The sequence below is a fragment of the Ambystoma mexicanum genome, chromosome 2q, assembly GCF_040938575.1.
Source record: "Ambystoma mexicanum isolate Mex_15411 chromosome 2q, UKY_AmexF1_1, whole genome shotgun sequence".
In the NCBI taxonomy this organism is placed as follows: domain Eukaryota; kingdom Metazoa; phylum Chordata; class Amphibia; order Caudata; family Ambystomatidae; genus Ambystoma; species Ambystoma mexicanum.
The window spans coordinates 168674924-168689615 of record NC_090924.1 but is presented as its reverse complement, the minus strand read 5'-3'; positions in this window follow the sequence as shown (position 1 = coordinate 168689615).

The window sequence follows — 14692 nt, the reverse complement described above, 5'->3', positions numbered from 1 at the left end:
GTCCTGGCTAAGCCCAGCGCATTGTGTTCCATGAATCGACGAAAGATGACTTGTGCACGATTTCAGGTGCAAGTCCCATTTTTCAGCGCAGGTTATTCCATGAATCGGGCCCTATATGTTTAAATGGTGCAACGCCATGGTATGAACATCCATGATAAATGAAACTTTGCCTTCCAGAGACAAAACATTCCATGGTACCGTGCAGTAACTATTTTAGCAAAATTATTTTTTTGCAGATAAGAGAATCATTATAACCTTACTTCTGTAGGGTAGGTATGTCGTTTATACAAATCATCTGAGGCACTCATATCCTATGCCTTTGTACACAACTAATTTTTCATGTTCTCACTTTCGTAGCGTCATACTGCATCTATCCCTCTCAAACCACTACATTATATAGCTTGTGCAACATAAATCTAGGAATTGGTGGCGGAGGAAAGGGGGCAGTCTTGGAGTGCCCCTCATTACCATAAGGAAGGTGCTAAGGGTTATGGGATGCATGTCATTTTTGTTTCAGAGAAAGCCCTATCTGAGATGTGTAACCTCAAATGCGCATTTCATCTTCCTTTAGGGGTATCCCTTGAGTTCCTGCTATATTCAAACTCCAGCTCAAACCTTGCATACAGATATTGAGCACACAAGAGTTTAAGGTGCTAATCTGAAGCCTCAAATCATCTTCAATGTGTAGAGTCTTTGTCTTCTTCCAGAGGTGCATGAGGAAGGATACCATTCAGATGTGCATTGACATGCTGTTCAACAGTCATGGATGCTCGAATGAGAACGCTCTCATTCACTCTCTCTTGCACTCCTTAATCTACAGTCTGGCGATTTTGTGGTTTTTTTGGCCCTGGCGATGGACAGTTACTTGGTCATTTATGAGAAAGTCATACATTTCCTTCCTCATAAATGATGTAGGATGTCTTGAAGGTGATGCAGACTAGTGGGGTAACCAATGAAGATCTTTGAGAATAGGCGATAAGTGATCACATTTCCTCACACTATTTATGTGACATGAGAGTGTGTGGAAGGGTTGGACCTTTTACCCAAGAGTGCACTGGTACCCAGCTGTTTGTTCTTTTGCGAGATTTGATCAATAACAGAGAGAATGCAGTTGATTGTTGTTTCAGCTGGTGGTTGTCAAATTGGTGTAACCTGATGTAGTGGTTTCACAAGAGTTCCGTCCCCTAGTGGGTCCATGTGGATGGTCAAGATTATTGGTTCTCTGCGGCTTTTATGGCACTGGAGAAAACTGCTGGTGCCGATTTGGACCAACTCATGTCTGAGGGCAAGGTAGGCGAAGAATCAGCGCTGGACATTTTCATCAAAACCCATGATAGATATCAGTACATCAATGAGTGTTTGTGGTCACCCATGCCAAATACAGAAGAGACATCAAACAGAATCAGAAGGCACTCCTTTGTTAAGGATGTGGACACCACTGTTGATAACCGGCATGGCTGGAGTCGTCGAGCTGCATTTGAGTCTAATCCTGGGCTGGTAGTCTTGTAGGAGGTTGTGTTGGAAGATTCTTTCTAGTACTTAGCTCGAGGGCAATCTTTTATTTAAATGAGTTTACATATGGATGATTTGTAAAAAATTGGAAGGTAATTAAATAGGTCTTCACCTTTCAGGGTGGGTCTTCAGTGGACATAGTCATTGCCAGTCTTCAGTGCATCAGAGACAATTCTTTGTGAGGGGCAAGTGTTTGTGAATTGAAAGAGAGTTGTGAGTGCTTCCTCTATGAGAGTTTCTTATTGTCCAAATTGTAGCTTAGGGAGCAATGAACAAAATAGTCAGGTATTTCTGGGCGATGAGGGATGGCTGGAATGACTGTGGTGAGATTTGAGTGATCCCAACACAGGCTGATGCAATGTGGTTCTCACACTTTTTAAAGAATGTCAGTTGTTCCACATAGGCACACAAATACACCTTCTGCCGACATAAAAACTTGTCAATAGATTCTGTTAAACTATACAAGAGCAGTGGTGTAATTTAATGTTTCAATATCTAATATAACGTGCCTTGGCCAGACAGCGAGCACAGTGACCGAATACTATGATGTTTAACCATTGTTTCCAGCTGGTCCAAGTCAAGTAGATAGGCACAACGTGTGTTGCTGTAGGCCTGCTGTCTGTAAACCCATTTACATTAAGGATTACTGATTTTGTGGGCCTATGTCTGAATCTCTAGAATCATTTGGAGTTCCAGATTGAATTGCTAAGATCGTTCAAGCCAATTGAAAACCCTATTATTTGGACATGCTTGAATACTTTTCAAACCAGTTTTCCCATTCCTAATCCCATTTGACAAATGTTCACTCTGCTTAGTGCTCCTTTTTAGGATTCGCTAGATAAGGCTATCAGATCCTTCCAGACCTCTTGCAAATCAATCTGACATAGGGTCTCCTATCAACCAGCTGCTCCCTCAAGCAGATATTGCTTCTCTCTAGTTTATTTCTTCATCAAACACTTGTCCTGCTTTTATATCAATCACATCATGGTTTCTGCACCAGAGATCAGTGGACAGTGAAACTCTTCTTTCAATCATTCGTGTACAGGGAGGCAACTTTTCATTTTTTTATACCAAAGCATCCTTCTGAATCATATGTGACTTGCAAAGAGGACACTGAGGAAGCTGTAACCAAAATAAACAAAATAATGTTTTCAATAATTTATGAAAGTTTATATTATAATAGTTATTTTTCAAACACATGTAGCTACCACATACTTGTATATGTCTTGAACATATTCTGTCATTTTTGCAATTCTGTGTGGGATGTGGGGACTCATTGTCTGGCACTAGTCATATACTAGTATACCAGTACGCAAGTCGATTACAATCTAGGGCCAGTAGTTCTTTTCTATTTTTTTCAACAGCTGGCTGGATTGTTTTATTCATTTTGAATTTCTTCCTTTCTTCCCACGAGTATTTTAATAAACAATTGTGAGCGTGTTTGACACATGCCAGGTGTATGTTATATGAATGTATGTGCTGGGATAGGGATGGGATCCAATTCTCACCAGAGGGCATTTAAGTATACACATTTGATCATGGAAAACAAGGATATAAATAAGTCTATTCTTGCTTTATGAATTTTACTGATTACCTTCATGGTCTTGACTCTAAGTACGTTTTATTTTTGTTTGATGTAATTGAGAAATGATTGCACAAAGAGCCAATTGTTTTTTTAAATACTTAAATAGTAGATGAAGCTCAACTCATTGCTCATATGTGTGATTCTAAGATGGCTGCCATATAGTGATTTGGCTAAGCACTGCTATTTTAGTGTACTTTTAAGTTGTCTTTCCTGCATATCTATACTGAGTGCCAAACCCAGGTGCTGTAGACTCCCAGGAAGTGTGCCGGACTGGTGCCATTATAAAAAGAATGTTTATCTTTCTATACAGGTTTTTTTCCTCTTTTGAAAAAAAGGAAAAAAACAACAGAGTAGCTTGCAGCAATACGTTTATTAGGCCAGCTCGATTTTTGCCAGCCAACTTTCATGACTGTATGTGCCTCTTCCTCAGGCAGTAATAGTACGATCTATCATTCTGCAGGCATCAGTGGTAACTTGGGGGAGTTGCTATTGCGGGGAGGCATAAAATAAGGGAAAGGGCTGGTATAAAACATTTTTTTATTTTCATTTATATTTTTAATTTAATCAATCCCTTAGATCTGTCAATGGCATGGAAGTGGAATTTTGGACCCTGTTTCTGAAGATCTCAATTGGCGGTGATACAAGGTAGCCAAATGTGTGGTAACAACATGCTAATGGATGTTGTTTTATTTATCTGAGTACAAGTGTGCACGCTCACCATTGTGTTCCTTCTAGAGCAGTGCTCTACAACCTTTCACTCTCTAGATAGTTAGGACTACAATTCCTACGACATCTGGCTATTGACTTTGCTGGTTAGGAGTGATGGAAGTTGTAGTCCAAAACATCTGGAGAGCCAAAGGTTGCAGATCCCTGTTCTAGACCATCTCACTTGAAAACCATGCACATGCAATAGAGTCAAACTTGCCCAGAACAATATATAACACATTAGCCGCTATGGCACATTATTTCAGGTGGAACTGTGTGAAGCATAGGAATTATACTGACCAGCATGTGTTACAAATGGATAGAAAAAATGAAGCCAGTTGTAGTGAACCCTTATGGACATTTTAATTAAGGTAACACATCATATGATGGATGGGATGAAGAATAATTCTCACACCAAACATGAAGACCGACTCAGGAAGTTGGCAAAAACTGCTGTTTTAATATCAATTATCTAAAAAGGGAGTACAGCGGACATCAACTGATGCCGCACAGCATGATATCAATGCATTTCATGAAAAACGTTACTTTTATAGCAAAAACTCATCATGCGTGATGTTATACTATGTGGCAAACTACAAAAACCTACGTGAGATTGTGAGAATAGATAACCAGTTCTTGGATGACCCAGCCCTTGACACCAAGCCAAGCAGTCTTCCTTTGGTCCATCTTCGAGCTTCGGCTTATTCTTTGCTGTGAGACACACACACAGCTATCAATCCTCCTTTCTCCAGGGTTTGAGCTTACTAAAATTATAGCATAGAATGTCAAGATTCTACACACACATACATATAGACTGGCGTCGACTCCTGCAGTCTATTCACTACGTGTAGCCAGCCTTATGATTACTTAGTCTACTTGCATTACGGCATCTGTACAGTTATAAAAAACGACTTGCATTTTCTTCAGTGCTTCTTTACACATGCAGTCTTCATTTCACATATGAACGGCTTCTCGATTCTTCACTTCGCCATCAGATTCTATAAGGTCTATGTAATCTCTTATGTGGTCATCCTTCTCAGTGCATCACACTCATCTCTTGTGACATCACCAGCCTCTTTTGTTCACATCTTCATACTTCTTTGGGGGTTTCTCTTAGGAGACCGTCCTCTCTCCAGGGATACATCATGGAGGGTTTTCTCTGTGGATACCTCATCTCAAAGGCTTTTCGCGACATAGGTACCATTACTGGTGTGCGCATGTCACAATTTCCGGTTTCCAACACATAGGCAGAATAGGGGCAGGACTCCCTGCAGAGGCATTCCGCTGCTCCTATAGATTCCCCCTCTGCTTGATTTATCCACCACTCCTTCACCATTCTCCACTTCTTGGTATTCTTTCTTGAAAAAGTGCTTGCTAGGAGTCCAGATTTTCACTACACCCTTCAGGGATCCTCCTGATTTTACATGCTTGTCAACGCTCCAGGCCATGTGGCTGCATTGTCCATTTGGATTACAGCTCACTGAACTGTGTGCTATTGCAGTGTCTCCTGTTATCTGATACAGTAGCCTCAGCAGGTCCAAAAACCTGGTAACACTGTATCCGAGCTGAGGGAAGGTTAGGTTTTCACTGCTAAATGAACAGATTCCAGACTGTCCGTTTGCCAAACCATTATTGCAGTGGATCTTCATCAGTACCCGATTGGTATACGTCAATAATATAGGCATCACCCATCTGATCTGTAGTCAGCCAGCTAAATGATCATGTAGAGACCAATGAATATAGCAGCCATCTTGGGGAAGTAGCCCGTCTCTCAGCATGTTACTTTTTCCACTCCACTCTTTGAAAACTTGCTGTATGCCACCTAAACTCATGTCAGAAGTTGTGGAGACTGATTGAGCACTGTCCGATAAACTTTGTAACAGTGTTTGAGTCACACAACGCATTGTCGTTATTGATCTCTGACCCTTTAGTGAATCCCTACAGATGGCTAACATGTACTCTTGCAAGAAACACTTCCCTGAATTGTCCTCATCCTAACACACAAGTTTAACATTTGCCACACTAAATTTAAACTCTGGATCAAGAAAAGGTGCCAGGAGGTACTCCATATTTTCTTTCAGCCTTAAAATGCCTGAATCTGGTTAAGAGCAGATTCATGGCTTCTGTATTGCCAGACCTTCCATGTTAATTTTTTTAGTGGGATAGTTCTAATTACAACAGATAAACGTGTGGCGGGACCCTCAGGGATGTCATTTCACCAAAATGGCAGGGATAGCGGAAGTGATATCACACAACCCTTGAACTATGATGACATCACAAGAAGTGATGTCATTTGACCCCACCCCAAAGTGACACCACTGGAAGCAATGGAGCACAACCTTTCACCCCTTGACAAAACAGGAAGTGGCATCACATAGTTACAATGTGATATACATTTCATGCAAGAATGTATCACCATATGTATAGTTAAAATCAGTGTGTATAGGCCCATATTACCAAATTACTGTGAATGCAAGCAGACGTCTAAGGCCAAATGACACTGATGTGTTATTCTATAGTACTTACACTTAAGCGCTTTAAATAGAACAAATATATATATATATACAAAATCACCTAATATGTGTTGGTACTCATTTATCGCTATTGTAACTAAAGGGAAAAGCCCCTCTGGTTTAGGACCTAGGGTTTCACAGATATATTATAACAGAAAGGTGTCCTAACCGTTCTATTCTTTATGCATACACTGTGCACTACATTTCTAGTAGGAATTCATATCAAATGTCTTACTAAGTTCCCAATTCAAACATCACAAAGGATAGAATAGTCCTTTTATCTTTCATACATTGGATATGGGTTGGAAATTAATTTGCCCATCTCCTCCATTATCTTTATTTCATTGTTATTTCATTTTTTCAGAAACATGGTACTTGCTTCCACATGTTTCTATACAAAGTAACACAAAAGCATATTCTTGAAGGTAGCAAAAGGTTCTTTCGCTCCTATCAACCATCATATATTTCAATTTTTACAGGACAGTGAAAAAACAATGGTGTGGTTCATACTTGTAGAATCCATGGAAACAACAGTCAAATGTGGAAGAAGAAGCATAAATCCTGTTTTCAGTATATAAAGAAATACAAAGATATACACAGAAATACATAAACACTGGCACTTCACTTTACATAGACATACATAATAATGACCTAAACAAACTATAATTTAATCCATGTGCCCATGTTCTAAGCTATGGTCATCATTTGTATTGGTTTAGGTTTTTATGTTTTTTTATGTTCTTGGATTGATACTTCTCAGGCAAAGCAGAAGTTGTATGTGGTTGACGTCGCTATTTGTTAGTCAAAGTCAGGGGTAGGGTACACAGTAGGGTTACTGCCCCTCCCCTGAGACGTTTCGGCATCGAGTGGTTTCACACGCCTTCTTCTGGACCTTTGAGATGATGAACCCCTGGAGTGGAGACATAGGATGATATGATTACTATTATCTGGAGTGATACCATAACCTGAACTAAATATAAATGAGCAGCAATGTTTTAAAAGCAAGGAGAAATGGGAGGTGTAAAAGACTTTATACAACTGACCTTGAGGACCAGAGAGCCGAATCGGGCTGGTCTGATGGGGGTGAGCGGAATGCAGATCTGTATCTGTTCTGGGGCCAATGCCCTGGACTCAAAGATTCTGTGAAGCGGAAAGCATAAGTAATATATATATGGATATATATATCCTGTGTGAGGGCGTACCCTCATGGAGTTATTTGATGTCCTCTAATGCAAAAAAAAATCAAAGAGTAGTACTAAAATAAGGGCCTTATATATGCGAGGGGGAAATCCAAAGTCCGCTCCTCTGCAGCAGTGGTTGCTTCCTGGTCTAGTGCAGTGGCGTAGGGAACTGGAGAAAGAATATGTGAGGAATCATCCATCTACTTTGTGCTGACAGTGGTATTTAAAGTTCAACATGAAAAAGCTAGATACCCAGTGTTAGGAGAAAGCGAACCAACAAAAGGTCAGAATTTACCTGCAATTAAAATATATATAGCGAGGTAAGGATCATGTTGAATGCAGGCGCCTAGGGGTGGGTGGTCTTGCGCTGTGTTGGCAATGCTGTGCCCTTCTCTGCTGTAATAGATGGAGAGAGAATATGTGTGGCTGAAGAAGCGAGCTAGGGCATTCGGACCTAGAAAGGATAACAAAACCATTCAAAAACAGAGTACATATCATACAATGTCTGGGGAGCTTACCGGTGGTAGGGGGGCATGGTAGCGCTACCAGCACTGTTGTTAACTTACCGCCATACTTATAATGAGGCCCATTGTTCTCAGCCGTAACGGTGAAACAGGTACAACACGACAGGTATACTTCCTTTGACTCTTGTGTTAAAGTGGGTGGAGGGTAGGCTATACTCTTCAGGAAGGATATGGGCTTGCACACAGACAGTCCAATAAACAATAATATTGTGGTACTGCTATGAAGGAGGTCACCTAGGCACTGCAGGCAACTAGCCATGAAGTTGCTTTATTCAGTCCAGTAAAGTGCATAAGATCTTGAAATAGGAACCCACTGGCTCTCCCCAACCAGAATACATCTTCCAACATCCCGTGGTGGAACACCAGTGACTAAACATTCTCTCACTCATGCATACATATTCTCACATCGCACCATTCACTCTGACCTCATGCATTCCGGACTAGCTTCCATCCATCCATAACACAAAGCACATCACAACACAGGTACCAAAAACAATGAAGATCCATTCAAGGTTCTATAACCAAATGAGTTTTCAATAAAATAGAAAATGCACACAACTTATAAAAAACACCAATGAATAGGAAAAAACAGAGTACGCAGATTTTGCAATGAAAGAAGGCACTATGGTTATGAACGGAGGGCAGAGAGGCAAATCGTTTCTGCAGCAGAAGTTCAAATTCAACATATGGCCGTAAATAAAAGGTAAGCAGTGAGGACTTAAATGTCACTAGTGCCCTTTAAAGCAGGACAGGCGACAGAACCTCTACAAATACCGTTTAAACTTGTTCTAAGGTCTTGGCAGAGAGGCTTCTAGTCACCTTTCTGCATTTTGAGATAGCATTAAGATTGATCGATTGGGGCTTCCCAATCTCCCGTGTTTACATGCCATAAAGGCAAGACAATTGATTTCACTGGATCGAGTCTTCATTCGAGACGGGTTGAGATCGAGTCATGGTTTGAGATGGGGTGAGCTGATGGCTTCGGCCGGTTTGGGTCCATGATCAAGATGAGTAAGGCACTTGCTTCAACACGGTTCTTTCAGCATATGGGACAAGTGAGACAACAGCTTTCAGTGGGTTAGGTGTCCATTGAGATGGATTGAAGAGTGAGTCCATACAGTTACAAAGGCAGCTTCAGCTGTCCTGTGGCAGCTCGATGTGACTTAAAACACAGTTGGGCAGCTCAAACAGTGGATCAAAGTGGGAAAAAGATGCTACAGCTGCTCCTTGGCATTACATTACTGGGGTAACCAGTCCAGTGTCTTCATGGATAAGGTGAGGCCTTCCTCTGCTCTGCCAATCAAGGAGGTTTGCCAGATAACACTTGCAGGGGGTATCATGTCCAGTGAGCAGGATATTGGTCACCAGAGTACTGGCAGCATGCAGTACTTGTCTAAACAGAAGTTCACCCAAAGTGGTGCTCTCGAGATGGGTGAGGGAAAGGACTTGATCATTCCTTGGAATCCTTTCTCTTCACTTCTAAGGCAGAGGGATTTGGGCAGTTTGTACCCCAATAGAGGGTTAAGTGAAACCTTCCTTTTATGGTATGCAAGATTCACAGTGGTCTGGTCCCTTCCCTTTCAAGCCTTCTGTAAGGGTCCAAACCTGACTGCTCTGATAGTTTTCCTTGCTTGGTGATGTCAACCCAAAGTGCTTTCTCTACTGCACCTGAGTACAGTGCACAGGAAGTGTGTGCAATCTAAGGGATTCCAAGTTGGTGGGATGCTTTTGTGAGTTTTAACCACTCTCCTGGTGAGTCTAACGGTGCCCACTCTCGTGTTTGCCCTGCATAAAAGAGTCTCCAGGAACGACTTCTCTGGTATGACCTCACTATTTCCTTAGGTGGGCTATTTTCCTGAATCACATGTCTCTTCCGTAACCTGTGTGCTATTATCTGTACTCTGGGGAAGGTCACACGCCGTTCCCATAGAAACTAAGTGGATCTTCTAGAGATGACCCAAATGGTTTGTTTTGGGTGACACTCAGTCCAAGATGGCTGACACACAAGAGCCCTGTATGCATAAGGGGTAATTAGAATGCAGGCTGAAAATAAAAGAGAATTGAAAGGTTTTGACCAGCATAACTGATTATTCCCAAAAGCCACCATGTCAAACCAGCCATGGCGTATTATTATGTATTATTAGAAATGCTACCAGTCCATGGGATACACATGATATCGAATTCATATCAGGAGTATGATATGAATTAAAACTAGAGGTCAATGCCGGTTGAACATTCAGGTTGCTGCTGGCTGTGTCCTGGAATGCTGCTCTGTAACTACCATTTTGCCCAACTACAAAGTAGATGCTGCGACTGTCAGCAGATGGTCTCAGCAGAGGAACAGCAGAGGTACATGTTTGCACTGTACTTTTCAGCATGAAGCATTATGAACGTGAGGCCTCACTTTCTCAGACAGAATACCCAGGTGCAGTTTGTATTAAAAACCAAAGATGTTCAGGCTAGTACACCCTCACAGAAGGCCATCCTTCACAATGGGGAAGAACACCCCCCCCCCCCCGCCTCCTAGCCCCGAACACCCTCCTCTGGTGACATTTCTTCCTGGTGTTCCATGTTCACTTAAGACAGATGTCCCTGTTTTTAGCCGGGCAATACATCTGCTGCCACACGTTGATTAGTTTGGCTGGTGCAGACACTCATATACCAACTGTGCTTTTTTAATGCAAACAACAACTGCTGTAGCAGGTGACAAACATCTAACTAAAACATTTCTAGTCCAAACCCTTCCTGTAACACCTTTGGATAAATCAGCAGAATCAGCCATGTTAATTTACCACTGACCTTCAATAGGCAGAGTGTGTAACACTGCTTTTGTCGTCTCCTAGACAACTTAATGTACCTGATGTTCTTGAAGGCTTGACCTTATCCTCCAGCTACTATATGTATGCAAGGTCAGACTGGCGCATAAAACTGTCTCGGACACCAAGGTGAAAGTGGCCCACAGTTACAAATGGCAATTCATTCATTTTGAGACAGACTGAGTAGTACCCAGGGGGAGGTTTTTGATACAATGTGATGCACACTGTGCATTTTAAAGAATATGTATTCAGTAACACTGGTCAAAACTACTAGCCAGCCGCATGGTGAAGTAATTTATCAAACTGTCCCACATGGGCCAAAAAGGTGGCCCACTTAGAAGAAATAAACGGGCCCACACTTGCTTTTTGTGTTTTTGGCTCGGGCATTGCCCTATTGGCCAGCCCAAGCCGGGTTTGTATGTTGTGTGTTCTCTGCTTAGACCTTCTCCTCTGCCAACTGAATGCATGCAGGATACCCAGTGGTTTGCGTTCTCCTCTTCCTACTAAAGGTACATGAGTTCACAGCACTTTAGCCGCCTCCTCCTCCACCTTTTTGGGTTTACAGTGCTTTCGTCTTTTACTATTATCACACAATGTGCACAGGCTTCTCAGTGCTTTTGCATTCTTCTATGCCTGCTAAATCCACATGCAGATTTCAGTGCTTTCAACTTCTCCAATATACACTAAATGGATGTGGGATTCTCAGGAATTAGGCCTTCTCCTCTGCCTTCTAAATGCACATGGGGGGATCTCCTTGATTTTAGCTTTATGCTTCAAAAGACGAGTCATGTTTTCAGTGCCTTCTCCTCCACCCACTAAATGTGCATCTTTTCTCTATGATTTCACCTTCTACTACTGGCAAACCGTTAATTTACCGAACGAGTTAGGCATCCTTGATCCATTTATTTAACCCTAATTGTGTCATTGAAATGTTCACATTAATGGCTGCATACCTGGCCGTATTTACAGAAATTGAGTTAGCCAAAGTAAGACAAATTAACAGCAGCACACAGCACCCATCGTTCAATAAATGCGCTGTTTTCCTCATGTTTGAAATGCAAGTGTAAGTATAATTCCAAAATTAATAATATCTATTGGACATCTCCAACTCGGCAAGCAAGCAATAGCATGCCACTGTGCAGCAACCAGTGCCAAAGTCTACAACACCAGGCCTGATCACTGTACATGAAATAGACTCACACCTCCATCATTCACCCCCAGAAAAACACAGTTGACGAAAATAATCATGACACATGGAATCCTTCCATCTGCTCCCCTCCTTATTTCTGCCTGACTAGTCCTCCACAATATCTGTGCTCCCCATTATGTCTCTGTATCTGGTTGTTTCTGAAATGTGGTTATATGTTTTCACTTCGAGTGATCCAACAACCACTGCATAGATTCCTGTAAATGTTGCCCAGTGCCTGGAAGGGACTTTCTTAACGATTCGATTAGAAGTACCACTTTCTTTCATGGCACGCTGACTAGTTCCGGCATCAACAAGCATTGGCCAATCCAACAGTTTCAGATTTTCTGTTGACATGGAATGGCCGTTTGCCAGGAACTGCCGTAATGCCACTAGTGGAAACAGGTGGACAATTGTGTAAGTACCTGGGCATATGATGACAGTGGGCCGCATTACGAGTCCGGCGGTTACCGCCGGACTCGTATTACCATTCCGCCTCCGTGACTCCTGGAAATACCAGGGCATTACGACCCTGGTGTCCCGGGAATTCCGGAGGCGGAATTCGGTTAATCCCCATTCCCATTGAGTCCAATTGAGTCCAATAAAACTCAATGGGAATGGGGAAGTGGAAACACCGGCACCATCTCGTGATGGTGCTGGTGTTTCCTCGTCCGCCTGCAGGCGGGAGGTGGTAAACCCGCCAGGTCAGACCTGGCGGGAACATCACCTCCCGCCTGCAGGAGTCGGGATCAGGCGGTCCGGAATTAACAGTGGCACCGGGTTTACCGCCATTGTTATTTCCAGACCGCCTGCCCTGTAATGAGGCCCAGTGACTGTAAAATGCCTAACACCCATACACAAGCCACAACCTTTGGCTCTGCCAATGCCTGGTGTTAACAGGACTTCAGTGCAATGAACAGATGCAAGGACACATATTGATTATTAAGCATGTGGTTGAAGGCACACGTAGTGCACACACTTTTATTACAGTGGGATCTCATTTACACTTACAGTGGTAACTAAGCCATTAACTCGCAGAACACTGTTTAGAATTAACACTGGAAGGCCTTATACAGCACAAAGTTTGATGTTAGTGCATATTCTGGCTAACTCAAAGAGATTCCGGGAGGGTGTGTTCTGGGTGGGGAAGGACAGGTAGTGGGGTCAGAATGGCAATAGGGATTAACATGGCCATGGGATTTGCATAGCCACGGCTGACAATGGGCGGGAAATAAGCAAACAGCATACCCAAGCTGTGTATTCCTCCACACATCCCTCCTTCCTCCTAACCACACTCCATTGAAATCGGTTTGGCTTATAAGTGGTGTAAAACACCACCAAACAGTCAAAGCTAAAACTACTGACACAACTGTTAGGGCAATTATACACCCATGATTTAAGAATGAACTGCAGACTGTGGTGATTGGGAGAGGATTTCCATTTTAAGGCGAGCTTCAGTCAGTAAGGCATATTTCTCTTTTGTATACTTGTAGGAGCTAAGGAAAAAAATGCAATTATGGTTAGGTGTTGCAAGCAGGTGGAAATACTGATTTGTTTTGTAGTGTAAGGTTATTAGCTAGCATAACAAAAGACGGACTACTGAATCCGTTTACAGACACTAAGAGAACTTTCCCAGTGGCCACGTACTGGAGTCATCAGAAAGATGATATGGCTTCGGACGTTGGCATTAGCTTCAGCGGGACACAGTAGAGAGTACACGTGCACGAGTGCATGGTGTTGAACACATTGTATGAAGCTCGCTTCTAACGGTACTAAGACTTCCTCAACACACTGTTGGTGTTAATGATTCTAGCAGAGATGCCGATTGAAAACATGTGAAAACAGTCTTCAAAACAACGATGAATCAACTCTGATTGTCGTACGAGAAACATTAATCATTTTAGCATTAAGTCAAATCCCAAATATTCAATCATCAATTTTGCATTAGAAGCTAAATGGCCACAGAATGATTAATGACACCAATTCATCAACTGTACCCTTTGCTTAGAAGAGGTTTGCATGCGTTAGTAATTTCCCAATACTGTTTTACATAATGGAAGCATGTATATCACCCATGAAGATCTTTTGCTTTTAATCAATTCCAAGTTCTCCAGTCTGTCTGTATTACTGTCATATGTTGCTGACTGCACATGGATTAATGGGCACTCCACAACTGTACATACAGTAGGTTCAATCCAATCTGCAATCCCCCGGCAAGCACCTTTTCCTGCTAAAACAATTAGCAGCACATTTATTTTGCTCAGGCAAGAATTTTTTTTGAAGAACTAGGTCATTATCAATTCTGGCCTCAAGACACCTCCCTGGATAACCATCTGCGATAGGGTACAATTGAAAAGAGTCTGCTTACTGGACACATCGATCCATGCTTATTTCTCACCACCTTTCAATGCACATTGCATATTTGGCCTTGCACAAATTCCTAAATACACCCTTTTTTGCAAGGGTACTCATGTTTGTATCTTACTCTCCCTCTTGCCAAGCATCTGTTAGCTGCCTTTGGAGCAGGTTGACGCTATGGGAGAACTTTAATGGATACATACATATTCAATTTGTGATTAGTGAGTGCATTCATAGCGTGCCTGACTCCCAAAAGTACCTGCTACACTGCATCAAAGATACTTTGAAGTCATAGCCACGCATAGTTTTGAG